Consider the following 21,272-nt stretch of genomic DNA (forward strand, 5'->3'; position numbering starts at 1 on the left):
ATCTTTTCACCTCTATCCATGGTCACAGCTTCTTTGTGGTTTTAATAAAATGAAGAAAATTGTATCATAACTAACTCATCTCCATTGTAAAATAATGAGAAATACAGAGAAGTCAATTGGGAATAGAAGTTAATAAATTACTTCTAATCATGTTAACCAATGATTTTCACTGTTAACACATTTGTGCATGTGGTTGTAGAATTCAAAATCGTTCTGTGCCAGTATCAATGGGTGGTTGCCAAAATTTGGTAATATATACACAATTTGAAAATTCGCCACTCTCTCTTTTAACCGTTAGCAAACATAGAACTACCTAACTCACTTAAGTGGCTATAAGTTATTCCATTTTAATAATTTATTAAAATGTAATTTTAAGTGTCTTTTTGCTAGACATTTATACCTGAAATTATTCACTATTATAAACAACACTGAAATGAGCATTCTTTCTATGATAGTCTGGAGTATTCACTGATTTATTTAGAATTGATGCCCAAATGCCTCCTCACAATTGTGTTGATTTTATCATGCACTGGCAGTATTTGTGAATGCCTATTTCCTTACAGTCTCCTATCTCTTCCTCCTTCCCTCCCTCTGTATCTCTGCCTTTCTACCTTTTCACAAAGTAAGCTTTCCTATGATAGGATGGCACTGGGGAGGGATTATGAGGCTGTCAAAAGGTTCTGTTGGCTCAGACACACCACCACTTCCCTAAGGCAGTCTATATAGAATGTGGAGCTGTTCCACGGCAGAGGAGGGCAAAGAAAGAGAATACCAGTTAAAAACTGTCTGCTAATATTTCCTGCCAGGTTATTGGCCAGCTGTGCTTCTCATCATGAAAGGCCTATGCTTGCTCTTTGTTCATGTCAGCGATCCCAGTTTTCCCCACGCATGTTGCTTCTGTGTTTCCAACTGTGGTGTGTGCTTTCTCCTCTGGTTATGTCCGGCTGCAATTCTGTGTTAGCACAGTTATGTTACTGGCTACCATAACATACAGGGGGTTTGCTACAGCTTGGATGTAACATGTCTGCCTAGCTTTTATATGTTGATGACTTGGTCTTTAGGGTGGCAGCACCGAGGTGCTAGAACCTTTAAGGGACAGGGCCTTGTATAAGTTGTTAGGCCTTGCTGAGAATGCTGCCCTTGGAAGTGGGAAATGATGACCTTGGCACCCTTAGTTCTCTTGAGAGCGAGTCAGCAAAGGAGTAAAACTGACCCTATGTTCCGGGTTCCTGTCTAGTGACTGAATTCACCCCTGCATTTTGCTCCTGCTGTTGTGGCGGCATCCGCCAGGAGTTCTCACTGGGGCTGAGCTGATGCTGACAAGTACCACTAGACCACTTTTCCTTATCTTAGACTGAAGAGAGCTTGATTTTCATGTGTCATGGTAAAGATCACTTTTGGTCGATCCTATTGGGAGTTCTGTGCCCCTCTGTGTTCTGTTTCCAAATTCTTTCCTCACATTAGGGAAGTTTTCATTTAATATTTTGTTGAATGCATCTTTAAATCTGGCTTCTCTTTTTGCATCTATTGGAACTCCCACAACTCTTATATTTGGCTTTTTAATAGCGTGTCTTAACTCTTGAGTACTTTTTTTGGGCATGGGTCAGGTCCATTTCCCCATGGTGGCAAGAAATATCTTCCAATTCTGAGATATTCTTTCTTCTGCATCACTCATTCTATTATTGAGACTTTCCACTGAATTTCTAATTTGCTCAATTGTATTCTTATTTTCTAACATATTAGCTTTCATTTGATTCATTGCTGTCATTTCCTGTATAACATTAAATTCCTTGAACTCCTGTATGTGCTTCTCATTGTTGATAAGAAGCTTTATAACAAGTTTTAAAATTCTTTATCCCCATTTTCTTGATGTTTTCCTCAATTAACTCTGAGGTAGACAAAGGCTTTTGCTCTCTTGCAGGGGAATTAGTAATATTAATTATGCCTCTGTCTGTTTTCACTCTTGGTCATTGGTATTCTGGTTAACAGATTCCTTTTCTTAGGGCTGGTTTGTAAGCTGGTCTATAAGTCAACTTTATTTATTGCATTTGGTACCCAGCTCTTCATTTGCAATCTCTTGTGTCAATCCCCCCAGCAAGTTACAGAGTCTGGCTCTAGTGCTAAGCCTCTACCACGATCTCCATAGCCCCCGCTCCTGGCTCACTGCTCTCTACCCCTTGTGATTCTGCACTGTGGCTGCACCCTTGCTTGCATAGCCTTTGTCCCATTCCCAGCTCCAGCGATATCTGGCATTAGGGAGCTGCCACCTGTCCTAAATTGCTTACTAGAACTTTTTGGCCTTTACATCTGAGGGCCACCCCAGACTTATTTTGATTGGAACCTTTAGAATGCCACTTCGGTACTGATTTTCCTGTGGAACCAATGTAATATGCTGAGCCAGAATTGATTTCACTCCTGGCTTAACACATGCACAGTCACTGTTGTTCCTCCGGTCCTGCAGTCTTTGCCACAGTACACAAAATAGTGCCCAATGTGGCACTGGTGGGATTTGGACCGTGACATCCATCCTATTCCTGCATTACCCCAATTTAGGGTCTGTTGCTTTGTCTCTGCTCGTCATCGTATCAAACAAACCAGCAAGACAGGCAGTTCTTTGTCCTGATTCACCTCCTCATCTCCTGCTGAACTCTCCTTCCACCTGATGGTTGGCAGAGCTCCCATCACTGATTGAGGATAGCTGACCACTGATGGGGTATCTGGTCTCTGCAACATCATTCTGTTGTCTCTGCTGCTTCTCTGTGTCTGAGGGTCCCGAGGTGCCCCTCTGCTGTTGGCCAGTCCTCTCCCTTTTCCTGAAATCTGTCCTCTCTGCTTCACCCTGGCTAATTACTCTCCATCAGTTTAAATCTGTCCTCACCCTAAATTGCCATTTTGCTCCCTCAAAAATACTTTTGTACCAGAATAAAGTTACCTCTTAATTCTCTACTCTACAACCTTTTTAATGCCCTCATATTCTAAAGCCAATTTAGAAATATTAAAATGGATAGTTTTTGCTCTTATGAAGTAATAGTGGCTTAATGCACTCATACCAGAATCAGACATAAATGAATGAAGCCAGAGTTTGTGCTTTTCTAGTTATAGCACTTTGGGTAATGCATTGTCCCCCTTAAACCTTAGTTTTCTCATTCATAAGATGGGAATCATTGTAATGATATGATAGCTACTTGTGGCATAGGAAACATATGGGAAGTACAGATGATGTTTATTGGTAGCGAGAAGCCCAACATGGGTCCGTCCAGTCTTCTGTTTTGTTGATCTTGTGTGGAAAGCTGAAAATTACTTAAATAATTGATGTTACAGAATTGACATTAGAAAGGAATACAAACATGTTTAAGATTTACTTTGTTCCTTAGGTCATATTCAATGAGCAAGCATATACTTGGGCCTCAGAGTTTCTGGATGACTCCTGAGGAAATGAGCATTTCAGGAGTTTAAAGGAAGAGCGAATGCAAGCATAGCAGAGTCATACATGGCTAAGAAGGGACAGGGACTGCAGCAAGGCAGAGTATCTTACTCCCTTCCCCAGAGGAAGCTGCTGCTGTGCAGTGGCTTCAGGGGTACAGGAATGCAGATCCAACCACCTCTTCCAAGTCCTTAAGAGGAAGAAGAAATACAGAAGATTGTGGGGTCTTTCTTTTCTTTCATGAAGTGCCTTAATTTCCAGAAGTTAGCAATGAATTCAAGCACTGTGTTAAAACACTGTCCAGACCTCAATACCTTGTCTGTAGACTAGAGTGGATCACCAGTTACTAGCTTGAGTAACCTAGGAATGGAGACATCATGAACACTTTCAGGAAACAGAGAAATGTGGTCACTTGGAGCGTTGAAAAGATGCTGGAACATCACACAAAGTATGCCGAATGTTGTGCAAAGTATTTTAGTATCCCATCCACGCTATTTTCATTAAATGACAATTAATTCTTGGAAAGAGTTCCAGAGTATACTAACTGCTTTTGTCTTTCAACGAATTCAGTATTAGGAGTTCTCTGGGTCTGTCTTCAATCTTGACCTTTCAAGGATCCAACCTGAGTAAACTTAGGTTTACTAACAGTCCTCTGCATGACCTTAGCTGGAGGAAGCGCTGAAGCTCCACAGGAAGATGGCAGTAAGAAATTAATGTGCACTTCAGCAAGGCTGGGGTTTCCTTGGCAACAGAGAAAGCAGCCATACTTCCTGGCATTTGAACTGAATAGGAAACAGACTCCTTGTCAGCATAGTTTGTAGAAATGACCACAATTTTTCTCCCATCTTCTCTATGGATTTTATTTTTCCCTCTTCAAGTGCTTTACTTTTGGTTAATAAGAGGAAAATAGAAGACGCTTGCTTGAATAGGTCCCCAAGTCCATGAGTATCAGATAGGGGAGAGAAAGTCTAAGTGTCTGACTGCTAAAATTTGGAAGACCATTAATAAACCTTACTTATCTCCATCTCAAAATCTATTTTCTTTACTAGGTAATCCACAATGTGCAGAAAAATCATCTTAATTCTTCCTTGCTACTAAGAATGTCTAAGTTTTCCACCAAGGTGATTTTCTCTTAGGAATAATATTGGCTGCGAAAAGTACTTGGGTCTGAACTTCCAAGCAGTGGATTAACACGTGAGGAATGAGCTACTCTGAAGCAGTATACCCTTCTGAATTAACAAATGAAGAGAGCTGATCTCCCCTGAGTCTGGCTCTCCTCCAGGCAGAGATTAAGGAAGCTAAGCAAGCTTTAACTTCCTGTTCCTCCATTGGAATTGGCCTCTTCTGAGGCGCTCGAGGCAACTGTTCAGAATGTTCATGTGGCCACATACTTTCACAACATTTTTGAGAAATTTATAAAAGATGTCTTTTTAAAATGTAATCTTACATTTTTTAATTGAAAAGTCCTTTGTAGCTTATGGGGAGGTAGGTGTGAGAGAAGCAGAGAGAGCTCCTGTTTGCAAGTTTACTACCTGACTGCCTGCCCAGGCAGGTAGTCGAGACTAAAGTGCTTGGCCCATCACCTCACCCCTTCCATGGTGCACAATAACGGGAAGTTGGAATCGGGAGTTCACTTTGGTGTGTGGTTGTCCCAAGGAATAGTTTTGTTTTTCCTAAAGGTTGATTTATATGAAAGACAGAGAGCGAGGGAGGAAGAGGGTCTTGTATACATGGATTCACTTCCCAAATGCCTGTAGGAGGTAGTGCTGAGCCAAACTGGAGCCAGGAGCCTGGAAACTTGCATTGGGTCTCCCACATGGGCAGTAGACACTCAAGTACTCAAGTCATCATCTGCTTCCCACGCACAGTGAGTGACAGGGGGCTGTATTTGAATTGGAACAGTGCTGCTGTTTGAAGCAGTGGTCTTGACCAGGAATCCAGGATTCCAAGCATTGATTTAACCTGCTGTGCCACAATTCCCATCCCCAAAGCAGCATCTTGACCGCTGTGCCAAACACCTTTTTCTCCCCTCCCCATTTTTTTGAGAGTAATTTCATAACGGTTCAGAATTGTTATGGCTTGCTTCAACCACAGGTTGTGTCTCATTCTGGTGATAATACGTATGTATCCCTATACTTAAGCAGCAGCTTCTAAATAAATGTTGGTCATACAGTGAGTTTAAAAATGAAGAAAACACAAATTGAATCGATTTCTGAATTTTGAGAAGTTTACTTTTTGAGACAAATTTTTTTCATGAGCTTTTAACCCCTTTAAAATGTATATTATTCCGGTCTAAAAATGAATTCATTACTTTTGTTTTTTCTACTATAATGTGTATAGTGATTTTATTATTTAGTTTTATGCTTTTCCATGATTATGTTTTAAAAGTTTTTTATGTTATAAAAAATTAACAATAAAAATAATCATTGAAAAAAGGCAAGTTTAAATTTATATTGTTAAAGGCAAAACTGAATAGCTTTACTCTTTCCTCTATAGAAAATGATTATACAAAGTGGAGAGGAAATTAAACAGGATGCCTCCCAAAAGAGGTAGGAAAAAATGTATTGTGGAGATGTGTCTTTAGTTAATTAACAAAAATAATCATGCTATTTTTCTAGATTTTTATAATGTGATATTTGACAATTTCTTAAAATGCACTGTCTAACTTCTCTTATGATTTTAAGTAAACATTTTTTTTAATCTATTCTATTTTTTATTTCTATGTTACAATTTCATAGTCTCTGGGATTTCCACTACCCCTTCCTCATATTCCCTCCCCTCCAACTGATTTCCTCCATATTATTACAACAGTAATAAGTCCATCATTCTATTATTTAAGTGTGTCCTGACGTTGCTGGCACAGACGATGTCAGACAGTCCAGCATCATCCTATTGTCAAGGTTAATCCAACAGTTTCATTGGGAGTCCATCTTTGATTTGGAAGTAGAGATGCAGGCTGCATTGTATCCCACATCTGGATGTGATAGTCTCTATCACGCAGTTAGTGTACATCCCCTTAAATGAGAAGCCATGAGACAAAATCAACACAGGAATAAAGATAAAACAAAAGATGTACAGCACCATGGAGTAAAGTGACATGCTCCTAAGTAACCAGTGCGTCAATGAAGAGATGAAAAAGAAAACACAAAAGTTTCTTGAAGGAGAAGATGCTACTGTCTGACTTAGGAGACAGTGAAGAATTTAATAAATGAGAAAAGAAACTGTTTTGAAGAAATGAAAATAAACACAACATCAAAACCCATGGGTCACTGCAAAAAACAGTATTGAAAGGGTTATTAATCTTATAACTTGCATTAAGATTGTTTTATATCAGAGAGAAAACATGGTATTTGTCCTTTTTGGATTGACTTATTTAACTGAGCATAATGGTCTCTAGTTGGAACCATCGGGTTGCAAATTGAATTTCATTATTTTAATGGCTGAGTAGTATTTAAATAATCAATTTTGTATTTATAACTTGGAAAATCTTGAGACCTATTAAAACCTAGACCTTACCTTTGCTCTCATTCTTCCTGTAAAGCCTAGTCAACTTTACAGATTTATTTATTGATTTTTCATCTTATTGGAAAGAGAAGGGAGAAGAGGAGCGATCTTTAATCAGCCTTACCATTTCCCAAATTCCCACGTTAGTTGAGGTTGGGTCAAGGTGAAACCAGGCTCCACGAATGCAGTCTGGGTCTCTAGCAGGCAACAGGGATCTGAGTCACTTGTTCCCTCGCAAGGCACACCTTCGTAGGAAGCTGGATCAGAAGTAGCAGAGCCAGGAGTCAGTCAATTTTTGTAAGCTAGCATTCACAGATTAAAATGTACAGATTCTGAGTGCTTAATTCACTGAAATTTTACCTTTTGATGCAACTGTATAACAACCACCCACAAAGATGCAAACCATTCCGCTACCCTCGCCTGCAGAGTTTCTTGTGAGCATTACCTTTGCGAAGGTGGAAATAAGAAGTAGCTCATGCCTTACTAGTTCTCATTGTTACGAAGTCACTCAATACACTCCGATGAATTCATTGTGCTTTCTGAATCTATTGACTCATGTTTCTCATTAATTCGTAGAACTTCTGGTCATTATCTTTCAAACTTTGCTTATTTCACTTCCTCCTATCTCTTCATATGTGAGTGTAAGTTCTAGCATTTTTTTTTTTTTGGATATTTATATCTCTCAATGCTCCTTTATGATGTTTTTTCATTTTCCTGTACTTCATATGATTTCCAAAGAGCTGTCTTCCAGTTCATGAATTCTTTCTGCATGAGTCTAACTTTAATCCATCCCAAGAGTTTTAGATTTATGATTACACATTTTATTTCTAGCTGTATTTCACGCACTTAAATATGTCCTTGTAACTGTTACATTACTTTTTATTAATTATCCCACATCTTTAATCATTTTCAAATACTTTTTTTTTAAGATTTATTTTTATTTTTTTTATTGGAAAGGTGGATATACAGAGAGGAAGATCTTCCATCCGATGATTCACCTCACCCCCCAAGTGAGCGCAACGGCTGATGCTATGCCGATCCGAAGCCAGGAGCCTCTTCCGGGTCTCCCACGCGGGTGCAGGTTCCCAAAGCCTTGGGCCGTCCTCGACTGCTTTCCCAGGCCACAGGCAGGGAGCTGGAAGGGAAGCGGGGCTGCCGGGATAGAACCGGTGCCCATATGGGATCCCGGGTGTGCAAGGCGAGGACCTTAACCACTACGCCACCGCGCCGGGCCCCAAATGCTTTTTATAACATTTACATGACAACTTTGTCCAGTGAATGTGAGAGTCTCACTGGACTCCTTGCTGTGTCTCTTAGTTCTTGTTTGGGGTGCGCTGGTTTTGAATGCATGTGTACTCCTGAGTTACACACTCATCTTCTCAGAGCCTTTGCAGATCTGAGTTCTTGAGTTGAGGGCATGTGCTCCACCTTCACAGTGGCTTCTAGGTGATCTGGAGGCACTTAGTAGATCAAATTCAAAGTGAATTTCTGGTCTTGAGAAAAGAAGCCCTGGGTCATCCATATTTAGCCATAAAGAGGAGTAAGTTTATGTTTAGGTATTAACAAGGGATTTTCACCTGTGCCCTATACACCCAGGGCATACCCAGGGCTTAACATCAAGGCTAAGAAGAGTTCTTTGGTCTCTGTCAGTGGTGGTAGTGGAGGCTTCTCTGATCCTAGAAGCTGCTGGACGAGCTTCTAGGTGGGCAGGGCAAAGGTTGATTCTTAGTCGTGCTCCACATGGTATGGATGTGCAAGGTGAGGACTTTAACTGCTAGGCTACCATGCTGGGCCCAGCAGGTCAATACCTTATACTCTTAATACTATTAACATAGGGCTCAGCACAATGGCTCAGTAAGCTTCGCCTTGCAAGTGCCAGGATCCCAAATGGGTGCCAGTTTGTATCCCGGTGGCCTTGCTTCCCATCCAGCTCCCTGTTTGTGGCCTGGGAAAGCAGTTAGCATGGCCCAAAGCCTTGGGACACTCCTCCTCTGTGGAAGACCCAGAAGCAGTTCCTGTTTCCTAATTCCTTCAGATTATCTCAGCTCTGGCTAGTGTGACCATTTGAGGAGTGAACCAGTGGGTGGAAGATATTTCTTTCTGTCTCTCCTTCTCTCCATAAATTTGATCTGCTTTTCCAATAATAATAAATAAAATCTTTAAAAAAATACCATTAACAGATTCAGGGGATTAAACTCCTGCATGAGTTTGGGGGAACAAATCATACTTAAACCATAGCATTCTGTCCTGGCTCCTGAAATTCGTGTCCTTCACACATGAGACACACTATGCCTATGGGATACACATATGTATCCCATGCGATGTTCTATCCCTAGTAGTCACCAAGTCTTACTTCAGTCCAACATTAATTCCAAACTCCCCTCTGAGACTCAAAGCTGACTCCTTCCATTAGTGGACTTGTAAAATAAAAACCAGTTGTCTGGGGTGGGCGTTTGGCACAGTGGTGGAAAGATGCCGATGCTTGGGATGCCTGATAAAGAGTTCTGTGTCTAATTCCAGCTTCCTGTTAATGTGCACCCTGGGAGGCAATGGGCAATCACTCAAGCACTTGAGCCCCTGCCACCTAGGTGGGAAATCCAAATTGAGTTCTTGACTACTTGTTTTGGCCTCGTTAAGCTCCAGCTGTTGTAGGCACTGGAGATTAAGGCAACAGATGGACAATCTTTATCTCTCTTCCCTATCAAATAAATAAAAGTTATAAAAAATACTTATGTACAACAGTGGGACAGGTACATGAGAAAATTCCTATTCAGAAAGGGAAGAATAGGCAGGTAGAAAATATGAACCCAAAGCAAGAATGAAATCCAACAGAGTCAATCCATTGTAATGCTCTTTCATCTTGTACATATTGTGACAAAGGTGGGTCCCTAAGGTCTAGAGAGTCCCGCCCCAGTGGCTGATCTCCTGGGTTTTATATTGGTGTCTATGACTTTCCACGGCTCGCACAATACACTTTCCATAGCTCTCCCCTGTGGGCCATGCACATTGCTTGTTGCTCTGCCTGTCTAGGGACTCCTGTTCAGTTCTATTCACACAGCTCCACACTAGGCAGCATCTCCTTGGTTACTCCCCATTGGGCCTTCCACCCTGCAGTAAACTTTGACGTGGATTTTCAGGTTTTCCTTTGAAATTTCAATAAAAGCTGCTATGATCTCATCACTTGCATTATGTGCACGTGCAAGCCAGAATCGTGTGGATGCTGCTGCCAAGGTCAGCACCAGCGCAGGCTGCAGCTGAGCCTGTCTGAACCATGACTGCAGCCCCAGAATGATCTACAAGGTGAATGCACATGGTCTTGCACTAGTCTGTGGAAAGCACCCTGGTGACCCAAAAACATTCCTTCCCTTCTTAGTGCCTCAATCATTCATGGGAGAGCTGGCCTCAAAGATTTCTGAAACGTGCTCAAGGCCTTTTTCCCAGGCAGGAAATTGTCCATCTTTCATTCTGCTTCCCTTTTAATGATACCTTCCTCGTTTAGGTAACACCATTGCTCCTAGACCCCAAGGTATGCAAATAAAAGCAACCAAGAAGCAGCTTCATGGCTTTGCTGCTTCGATGTGTACTCTGCAAGAAATTCAAGTCATCACTTTAAAATTCAGCCTTCCATAAAGCCTTAAGACATTGACACAATGCCATGACATCCTTTGCCATGGTATCACAAAGGTGGTTTTTAGTTCAATTTCCAATAGTGTTCTCATTTGTATCATCATTTTTGGTCATGATCAGTTGCACAATTTCTAAAATATTCCAGCTCTTTCTTGGTCTTCTTGTCTTCTGTGACCTCACCAAAAGTGCCAGCAGGATTTTCTTACAGCATCGTAAGCTTTTTCTTGGACCGCTGTTCCAAACTCTTTCTAACATTTTCCCAAAATCCAATTCTAAAACTGTCTTTATCATTTTAGGCATACTTATGGTAATGATCCCATCCTGTTAGTATTCTGTATCAGCTTTATGTCACAATAAAATATCTCAGGTCCCTAACTAATAAGGAGAAAAGGTGTATTTAATTACAGTTTTGGAGGTTCAAACTCTAAGATCATATGGTCCCACTGGTCTGGCCTCTAAGTAGCAGGTGGCAGCACATAATAGCAGGAGTATATGTCTATCTCTATGTGGTCTCCCTCTCCTCACCAAGCATTTAATCATGGGGCCCACAACCTATTAGCCTAATACACTCCAATTACTTTTCAAATGCCCCGCCTCTATTAAAGTTGAGTTAAGCTCCACTTTTCTTTCTTTTTTTTTTTTTTTAAAGAGGGGAACTCAACCCGCTTCCAAGCAACATAGTCAAGTCACACATGGCCTCTCTTTTTTTTAAGATTTATTTTTAATTTTTACTACAAAGTCAGATGTACAGAGAAGAGAGATAGAGAGGAAGTGGAGCTGCTGGGATTAGAACCGGCGACCATATGGGATCCCGGCGCATTCAAGGCGAGGACCTTAGTCACTAGGCCACACTGCTGGGCCCTAAGCTCCACTTTTCTTAATATCATTCACTTAAGATTGTAGGAATTAATCTCCTGCCCGAGGCCAGCAGACAAACCACGTCCAAACCACAGCACTCTCCCAAGATTTTCACACCTACTTTATAAATGATGAAAATTACTATGCTATTAGAACATAAGGCATGATTAATGCTGTCTTGCTAGCCAAAGAAGTCTTGACCACAAACTTGATCTATAAACCAGGATTTAGAGGGTGACAAGTTCAGAAAACATTTACTTACATCCAATCATAAGTCTCTCCATTATTATACCTGATGAAATTTAGAGTTTGTCTATGCCCAAGCAATTGACCTCTTTTTGTATATTAATAGACATACCTATTTTAATACAGACTATCACCAAAGTTATTTTTTTTTAAAGATTTATTTATTTTTACCTGAAAGGGAAATTTACAGAGGGAAGGAGAGACAGAGAAAGATCTTACATCTGCTGATAACATCTTCACTCCAAAAATGGCTACAATGGCCAGAGCTGAGCTTATCTGAAGTCAGGAGCCAGAAGCTTCTTTCTGGGTCTCCTACATGGGGTGCAGGAACCCAAGGCTTTGAACTATCTTTCACTGCTTTTCCAGGCCACAAGCTGTATTAGAAGTGGAATAGCCAGGACATGAACCTACTCCCATATGGGATGTAGGCACTTGCAGCTGGAAGATTAGCTTGTTGAGTCATAGCACCAACCCTATCATTAGAGCTATTACTATTTATTTATTTATTATTGGAAAGGCAGATTTACATAGAGAAGTAGAGACAGAGAAAAAGATTGTCCATCTGCTGGCTCGCTCCCCAAGTGACCGTAACAGTAAGAGCTGAGCTCTCTGATCCAAAGCCAGGAGCCAGGAAACTCCTCCAGGTCTCCAACACGGGTGCAGGGTCCCAAAGCCCTGGGACACCCCCACTCTCTTCCCAGGCTACAAACAGAGAGCTAGAAAGGAAATGGAGCAGCCAAAACACTAAATGACACCCATATGGGATCCTGGCACATGCAAGGTAACCTAGCCACTAGGTTACTGCACCAGGCCCTAACCACTGATGGCTAAGTGCCAAACTAGGAGAGAATGCTTCCTCAATAAAACTGAGACTTGGAGAGTTTCTGATAACGTTTGCATTTGTGTAGATATAAGGAGCAGCAGGGCTGATTCCAAGTGTGGAACCTGTGAGCTGCTGTGCTCTGAAGTCTACTCTTGCACTTGTGCCAACATGATGCTTCCCACTGCACTGCTCCCAGTCAGTTACTGAAAATATGGCAGAGACACCAGGGCCAATCACTGCCTAGAAGACTCAGGGCTCGTCTGGTGGCTGGAGCTTCTTGAAGACTTCCTACACCTCCCTAGGATTAAACGACAGCCCATGCCTCTTCCACTTGACTGTCCTCCCTTTTCTTCAGCACTGCACTGTGGTTGCACTTGCACTGTGCTCTGCTTGCCCAGCATTTTCCTGCACCTGCTGTATTTTTCTGCTCTGTCCAGTTCCTACTAAAACCCTATGCCTTTGATTTCTATCTTTGCATCTGCTTCTCACAGCATCCAGACTACTGCAGTCTGACCTCAGAACCCGTGTGCTTACAAACATTGACTGAAAATAGATCAAAGACCTAAATGTAAGAGCTAAAACTGCAAAACTCTTGTGTAAAAACAAATCTTCACAACCTTGGATTAGTCAATGATCTTTTATGTGGCCTCCAAAATGCAAGTAACAAAGATAAGTTAGGCTTGATCAAAATGAAAGACTCTGCTTTAAACAACACTTCAAGTGGGACCAGTGGTGTGGCAAAGCACACTAAACCTCTGCCTATGACACCAGTATCCAACATGGGCACTGGTTTGAGGTTCAGCAACTCCACTTCCAATCTAAGTCCCTGCTAAAGGTCTGGGAAGGCAGTGGAGGTTCCTGAATGCCTGCCTTCGGACCAGTTCAGCTCTGGCCATTGTGGCCATCAGGGGGATTTAACCAGTGGATGGAAAGTCACTCTCTGTGCAATTCTGCCTTTCAATAAAAGAAATCTGTTAAAAAAAAAAAGAGACATTTCAAGAAAAGGAAAAGTCAAAACATGGATAAGGAGAAATGAGTTATAAATCATGTATCTAATAAGGGAATTGTATGTAGAATATATGCAGATTTCTTATAACTCAGTTACAAAATAAGCAAAGATTTAAATACACATTTCTCTTAAGAAGATGCACAAATGGCCAATATGCACATGAACAGATGCTCAGTATCATTAGCCATCAGAGAAATGTAAATTAATATCTGCAATCAGATACCATTTCACATACACTCAGATTGCTACACTGAAACTGTTGGACAGTAACGCGTTTTGGAAAGGAGCTGGTGAAACTGGAAATTGTACGCACTGCTGGTGTGAACGTAAAATAGCATGGCCACTTCAGAAGCTGGCTGACAGCTTATTAAAAGATTGGATATAGAGGTACCCCATGACCCAGCAGCTCCACTCCTTGGGTTAGCAACATTGTTGATAATAACCAAGGAGTTAAAGCAACCAGAAAGTCTATCAGTTGCAAGTGGCTGTGACAAGTGCACAGCAATACCATGGATGTAATAGGGAATGATGCACGGACACAGGCTGTGACACAGAGGAACCTTAAAGGCAATCTTCCATGAAAGAAGCTACGCATACATGATGTCTATATATTAGGATCCCGTTTACAGGAGACGTTAGAAAAGGCAAGTTTATGGAGGCAGAAAGTAGTTGAATGATGGCAAAGGCTTAGTGGCATGGCAGAGTTCTTCCCGAGAATTCTGGAGTTTCTGTGGGGGGGAGTCAAAGTTCCTCAGAATGAATTGTGGTGATGTAGCACAGTTGTACTAAGACAACTGAATTGTCCACATGAAATAAATACTGTTTGAATCAAATCTCAAAATATGTAACATTATCAAGCAATAAAACAAGCAGCCCATGCTCTTTGAGTATTCATCATCAATATCTCTCATTTGTCCTTGATCATATATTGTGCCTTATTTCATGCTTACTTTTCCAACCAAAATTCTATTTCTTTTCCCTCAAACAGTAAGAACTCTAAATCGCCAGTCTTCTAGATTTTTTTCTTCATTCTATTATCCAAGTTTCTCTAGTGGGTATAAATGACTCTTATATTTGAAAGAGCTACATTATTCACCAATGAGAATATCATTTCACTTATACAATTATTAGCTCCTGAATGGCAAAGTTTGGGTCCCCTGTGGGTTTGTCAGCTGTTTCCACACAGTAGGTACTCAATGATTTGTAAACATTATTGATAATATCTTTGGGTTTGAATGGTTGTGAGGTCTTTGGTAGCCCTTGTGAAGTTGCTATTGGAAAAAAAAAAAGAGAGAGAGAGAGAGAGAGAGAAAAGTAGATAAGATTTTATGTCATATCCTAACAGGCTTGAAAAAAATGTGAGTTTTTGTTTAATTATTGATATCAACACCAGATATTGTAGAGGTGTGGTAGACCTCATTTTACTGCTCACCTTCAAATGGATTCAGATATGCCAGCTAGCTGTGCCAGCCCCGCCTCCTCCTGGCTAAGCCAAGAAAGTACCTCCTGGGTCTGGCATGGTGGCCTAGTGGCTAAAGTCCTCTTCTTGAACTCACCGGGATTCCACATGGGTGCTGGTTCTAATCCTGGAAGCCCCTCTTCCCATCTAGCTCCCTGCTTCTGACCTGGGAAAGCAGTCGAGGATGGCCCAAAGCCTTGAGACCCTGCACCCATGTGGGAGACCAGAAAGAGGGTCCAGGCTTCTGGCTTTGGATTGGCATAGCTCCAGCCATTGTGGTCACTTGGGGAGTGAATCAGTGGAAGGAAGATTTTTTTTTCTCTGTCTCTCCTCTTCTCTGTATATATCTGACTTTGCAATAAAAATAAATAAATCTTAAAAAAAGAAGGCACCTCCTGTAGGTTTGTTGGAGTTATCTGGCAAACAACTATATGGTCAGGTTTCTTCAGAGACCAAGTCATCTTCTGTCTCTGTTGTTGTGCCCTGCTCACCTTGTCTCTTTTTATATATTACTACCTTTGCTTATTTCTGGGGGGCAGGGTGGTCACCTGGCTGGAACCCAACAGAAGCTACCTGCCAGGCCCAACTTTAATCCTCTCACATCTGCTCTTTACAATGACCCACTGGGATGGTCATTTTGACCTCATCTGAGATGAGGAAACCGATGCATACGTTGTAAGTGGCAGAGTCTGGCCAGGCCAGGTCAGGTCACTTGGTGTATAGTTATAGGTCTGGAGCCAGACTGTCTGGGCTTGCTGACAGCTGTGCAACACCCTCTGACATCCTCACAGGAGTAGCAATGGACCTATCTTACAGAAGCTGGAATGGACTTGGGGTAAGTCAGTTGTTTCCAATGCACTTTTAACAGGGCCTGGCACAGCACAAGCGCCTTGTAAGGCAGCCTGATTGCAAAGTTGGTAATGGTGCAATCTCAGTCCTGCCTTGTGCTCTGTCTCCATGTTGTACTAGCAGAATTGCACCAAAGCAGAACGTGGGCTCCAAGGAAGGGATGGAGACTTAGCTGCTGAGGCACCCGTGGTCTTCTGACATGGCTAGACACTGCTTGTTATCAGCTATTCTAAAGCCATAAACCACTCAGTTCAGGTGAGCCAAACATACACAGCTAATGATACGTGCCCTGGCTGGGCTCACCCTGGCAAGGGCTTCTGGGTGGCCTCCTCGTGGATGCCCATGCAACAAACCCATGGCTGCTCTGTTCCCACTCCACCGCACTTGGGTAAATCTGTACCTTTTGCAGCTCAGTTGGATCAGGTGGACCCTCTGGGGCTTCTTCCACTCCCACCAAACTCATTCATGCTAAAGGACTTGGTCCATTTGGAAATCCTGCCCCTAGCTTACTGCACCTTGTAATGCCATCTCAGAAAACCCTGACTTGAAGCTTGTGCTGAGTGTATGTGGGGGGGTATGTTGGAGTATTGATCGGAGACAAGGCCGCTCTGCTCTCAGCCAGCTCCCTATAGTGCTCCTGAGAACGCAGCAGAAGGCATATGAGCCCTTTCTTGCCTACATGACAGATTTGGCTGGCGTTGCAGCATACTCTTGGTTTTGGCCTGGTCTGCCTCAGTTCTGGCCATTGCGGACATTTTGAGTGAACCAGTGGATAGGAGATCTGTCTCTGTAAGTATCTTTTAAGTCAGTCAACAAATCAATAATTAAGAAAAAAGGAAACTTTTTTTTGGTCAAGAGTTTTTCGTAAAGAATTTATTTATATTTTTATTTGAAAGAAACAGTTCTGAAGAGAAGTAGAGACAGGCCATCCATCTGCTGATCTACTCTTCAGATGGCCTGAAGAGCTAGAGCTATGCCGATCTGAAGCCAGAATGCAAGGGCCAGGAGCTTCTTCTGGGTCCCTCTCATGGTTGCAGGGGCCCAAAGACCTGAACCATCCTCCCCTGCTTTCCCAGGCCATTAGCAGGGAGCTGTATCAGAACTGGGGCAGCTGGGACTAGAACAAGCATTACAGGTGGAGAATATACTTGTTTGGCCACTGCATTGGTCTTTATGCAAAAAGGCCTGCTCAAATGGGATCTAGTAGAAAGAAGGGGGCACTTTCTGAAAACCAGGCTGGGTAGGTGGAGCCAGAGGAGACAGGCAAAGACAGTGGACACCAGGGAGGGCCCCAGAGACAGCTATGGGAGGGGACTCCTGTCTCCTCCAGCTCTCTGACACCTGCCTGGCCTGCCTTCCATCCTTAGCAATGGGACACACCTGTAGGTCTTCCAGGGTTGGGTGGAAAGGCTTCCAAATAAGTCAACATGTTTTTGGATCTTATGAGTTCTTACTCTTGACATCTGTTTTGGGATTTATTCTTGCCGTCTGCCTCACTCAGGTACCGATCTGGGGGGAATGGACTTTGGAATGTTTTCTTCCTTCCTTCCCCTCACCGCCTAACCCCCCCACACCGCCATCTCTGGGTCTCTGCGCTTGCCACACAGTAGGTGTATGCTAAACACCAGCTGAACGAATCCACAGACCAGCATCCTGGGAGCTGGCCTGGAGAGGAAAACGCCCATCGGGAATTTTTCTTTTTCACTTTCATTAGGACCAGGGTGCAGAACACTTCCTGGCGCCAAGTCAGGGGATGCTCCTCTTGGCCCTCTGTGGCTCGGGAGGGACAGCAGGTGCCCGTCCGTCCTCGGGGGTCCTGCTCGTCCCCGGGGTGCGTGCGGTCCTTCCGGCGGCTCACATTGCCAGGTGAGGCCCGACCCAGCCCCTCTGCGGGGTGGCTGGCGGGCTCCCTCTCCCGTACCCAGTGTGAGCTAGCCACAGGAAAACGCACACCCAGAGCGGGGCCCCCCAGCTTATTTTTAGGCGTCAGCCATTCCTGGGCTGGGGAGAAAAAGAGAGCTCCCCGCGCCTCCGCGCTCGCTCCCGCCCGGCACTGGCTGCGCGGCCGAGCCCGGGTGGCGGCGGCGAACACCAGCGGCGGCGGCGGGCAGTGCGCGCGCGGCTCCGCTCGGGGACCTGCGCCGGGCGGGGAAGGCGCGGAGGGCGGGCCGGCCGGGCGGGAAGGGGCGGGGAGCGCGCTCTGGTGGCGGCGGCGGCGGCGGTGGCCGTCGTCCTTATCCCGGCGGCCCAGCGCTCGAGTGGACGCGGGGCTTCGCAAATGGCTTGTCCCGCGCTCGATCTGGAAGCTCTTCAGCCTCTGCAGCCGGAGCCGCCCCCCGAGCCCGCCTTCTCCGAGGCGCAGAAGTGGATCGAGGTAGGTGCCGCCGGAGGCTGCTGAGGCGGCCCTTTCGGGGGCCGGCGTCCGCTCGGAGTCAGTGACCCGCGCGTGCTCACCCGGCTGCAGGTCCGGCCTCGCCTCCCCCGGTTTGCCTCCACCCGCAAGCCCGGGGTCAACGGCCCGGGCTTCGGCCCAGCTGCACTGACCTGGCGCTTGGGCAGTGCAGTCCCCGGGCGAGGGTGGCAGCGAACGGGCGACGCTGCTGCAGTCTTCGCTGTGCGCCTGAGGGGCAGGATCGCGTCCCCGGCGTCTCCATCCTCGCCGGCCTGACAGTCAGCTTGTGTCGCTTCCAGGCGCTGCCGAGCGAAGCTGCTGCCAAGCCGCTGGTAGCGCGAGCCCGCGGCGGAGTCCTTGCGGGCCCGGCATTGCGGGGGTGCTCTCCGCGTCCCTCACGGCACCGCTTGGCTTCCCTCCCCGCCCTTCCCTGCAGGTCGTGTCCTCAACGGAGCCTCTAGCCTTGTTCCCGGTCCCCAGGCCAGGTGTGTGAGGGGCTCGCACGGCGCACCCGGCCTGGGGGAGCCTGCGCGACCCACCTGCGGGCGCGCCAGCCGCATTGACGCCGGCCAGCCATCGGCAGAGCCCCCTCCTTGCCAGAGGTGGCGGGGTGGGCTTCGAGGCACCAGAAGACTCGGGCTGGTTGGCATATTTCACATGTGTAAAAGATGCTGGGACGGGCCAGGGAAATCACCGGGGTGCCCGACTCAGCTAGGGCAGCGCCCGCTAGGCTGTTCTGATTCATGGTGTCTTTCTGGAGAGGCAGCTTGGAAGCCCTGCGCTCAGGGACAGATCACCCCCAGGGGAGCGTGAGGGGGCCGGTGGCCGCCTCCTGGCACTGGTGCCCGGAGCCTTTGTTCAATGCGGGTCTGGTGTGGGGGGGTGGTCTGAACAAAGGTTCAGCGCGGGGCGGGAGGGGGGGGTTCTGTCTTGAGGCGGGATGCAAGGTAAGTTCGGCCGTTAACTCCTGGTGACAGGAAGTGTGCCGCTAAGTCATGAGGGCAATGATGGTGCATCTCACAGCTTGGGCTGTTACTTGGCCCCCATCCCCCTCTTTCTGGGCCCTCAGATCTCAGGATGCTTATTCTGGGTCCGGGTGGGTGCTTTGGGGGGAGCTTCCAGCTCTGAAGAGACAACAGATGTAAACCCGATGAGCTCCCTGTCCAAACCTTTCTTCATGCTGCCTCAGTGCTCCAACCTGGAGCCTGAATACCCCCAAGGGTAACCCGCCCCAGGCCAGCGAGTGCTACTCAAGAGTTCAGTAACAACAGTCTTAAAATAGGGGGTGCAGGAACGGAAGAATCAACTCTAGACTATACAGTGGAGAACTGCAGCCGTGTGGCTGGGGGCAGAGTAAAAAAAAAAAATCGTGGCTTTCGATTTTTTATACGTGGCTTGGAAGGGATGAACTGGGTGACAGGTGCCTCTGCAGTGCAACCCACTTGAGCTGGGATTCACTGGGGCCCTTTCTAACAGGGACTTGGTCGAGAGTTGGCTTAACTTTAGAATTCTCTGGAGAGATTTTGGGCGTGGTAGGAGGTGGGGGGGTGCTACAGCAGAGTTGGTTTCCTGTTCTTGAGGGAGGGAGAGATTTGTTCCCGATTTCCTGGGTTGTGAGTGTGTGATGTATGGTGGTATACATCACATACAGGACAGCGCACATATCGGAAGTGCAGGACTGCGTGGGTTTTGACCTTGGTGGATTCCAGTACAGCTCACATCTAGATGCAGTTAGAAACTGTCCCTGCGGCCCACATTTGCAGCCTGTTTTAAGTGATGACTTATTGCTGACTGACTGCAAATATGAGGTGCGGACTGATAGCCTTACTGTCAGGCTGAAGAACAGGGGGAAGGGGCTTCCAGTTTGGCGGAATCCCTGGGGCTTTACCTCTTCTGCCCAAAGAAAGCATGTTTAAGGTATAACAGGGCGCGCGTGGCTTTGGGGCTGGGCTGCCCCACAGCACAGTGTGTGTGCGCGTGTGCATTATTGAAGCTGCCTCTCTCCTTTCCAATGCGGAGTTGGGTTTCGCTGCAGACAGGAGTCTCTCTCCCCCTCGCAGATGCTGTAGAAAGGTGTATGCTCCAGGGAACAGAGACCTCCATCTTCCTTCCTCTCTTCTCCAGGGTTCCTCCTCCGTGGAACCCTGTGTGTTGACTGCCGTGTGTGCAGACTGGGCGAATCCTGGAGCTCCCTGGGGCCGTAATGGATTGGCTGTGCCCACACTGGCCCGTGAACAAGGATTTCTGCACTCCTGGAGGAGCTGTAAGGGAGTGTAGAGTGTGTGCCAGTCCCCAGAGCGTTATCTGGAGACAGTTGGGTCTCCATTAGGGGCCCATTGTCTCTGCCAGAGGCCTCATTGGGAGCTGCTGCTTCTTCTTCTTCTTTTTTTTCCCCCTTTTGTTCAGCCCAGTGATTAAATTTCCCATTGGCTTTCCTCTCCCCCACCCCCAACCTTTTGAGTAGTCAGGAATTTCACTCTTTCAGAAAACTGTTCCCTTGGGTGCAGCAGGTTAATAAACAAACTTGGCTGCTCACTCAGCTCACTCCTCGATCCTCTGGCTTCCTTGGACTGGGGGTGGGTAAGACACTTATTCTGAATCCAGCCTCCCGGACCTAACTCCTTAGTGAGGAATTTCTCAGCTGCAGCTTTGGCTGTTTGAGGGCGGTGTTGCTGGGCAGGAAGTGTGGCCTGGGAACAAGGCTCCCATGTCACCCCACCCCCTAACTTCTGCCTTAGCTGGCAGGGAGCTCGCTATGGTCATGGACCAGGAGAAGACAGCTCAGAAGTACATGGTCTTGGTCCTTTCCCTACTGCTTCCCAGTAGGCAGTGTGGGTTGTTGTGGGTTCGGAGAGGAAAGGCTAACCTGCCTGTGTTAACTCTGGCCGCCAGCAGGCAGCAGCAGGACTGACTGCTTCCCAGGTTCCTTACTCATCAGGTCTGGGAGCAGCACAGACAGCACAAGCCAAGGAGGTCACACTTCTAGCTGGGGTGACTTGATCAAGCAGCTCTTTTCTCCCCTTCTGGTTCTAAGTGCTTTCTTTCTTTCTTTTTTTTTGAAAGACATCTCTAGTTGTTAAC

At 45.5% G+C, this 21,272-nt stretch overlaps 1 protein-coding gene across 1 annotated transcript in view; it reads left to right on the forward strand.

Moving 5' to 3' along the window:
• Nucleotides 1-17,875: 17,875 nt before the first annotated feature.
• LIMCH1 (LIM and calponin homology domains 1) overlaps nucleotides 17,876-21,272 on the forward strand; it is a 319,661-nt gene continuing 316,264 nt past the window's right edge. The window contains 1 exon segment of the mRNA XM_040966033.1: nucleotides 17,876-18,173. The gene's annotated coding sequence lies outside the window, so the exon portion shown is untranslated.

Source organism: Ochotona curzoniae, unplaced genomic scaffold, assembly GCF_017591425.1.
Source record: "Ochotona curzoniae isolate NIBS_2020 unplaced genomic scaffold, NIBS_Ocur_1.0 scaffold_4505, whole genome shotgun sequence".
Taxonomy (NCBI): domain Eukaryota; kingdom Metazoa; phylum Chordata; class Mammalia; order Lagomorpha; family Ochotonidae; genus Ochotona; species Ochotona curzoniae.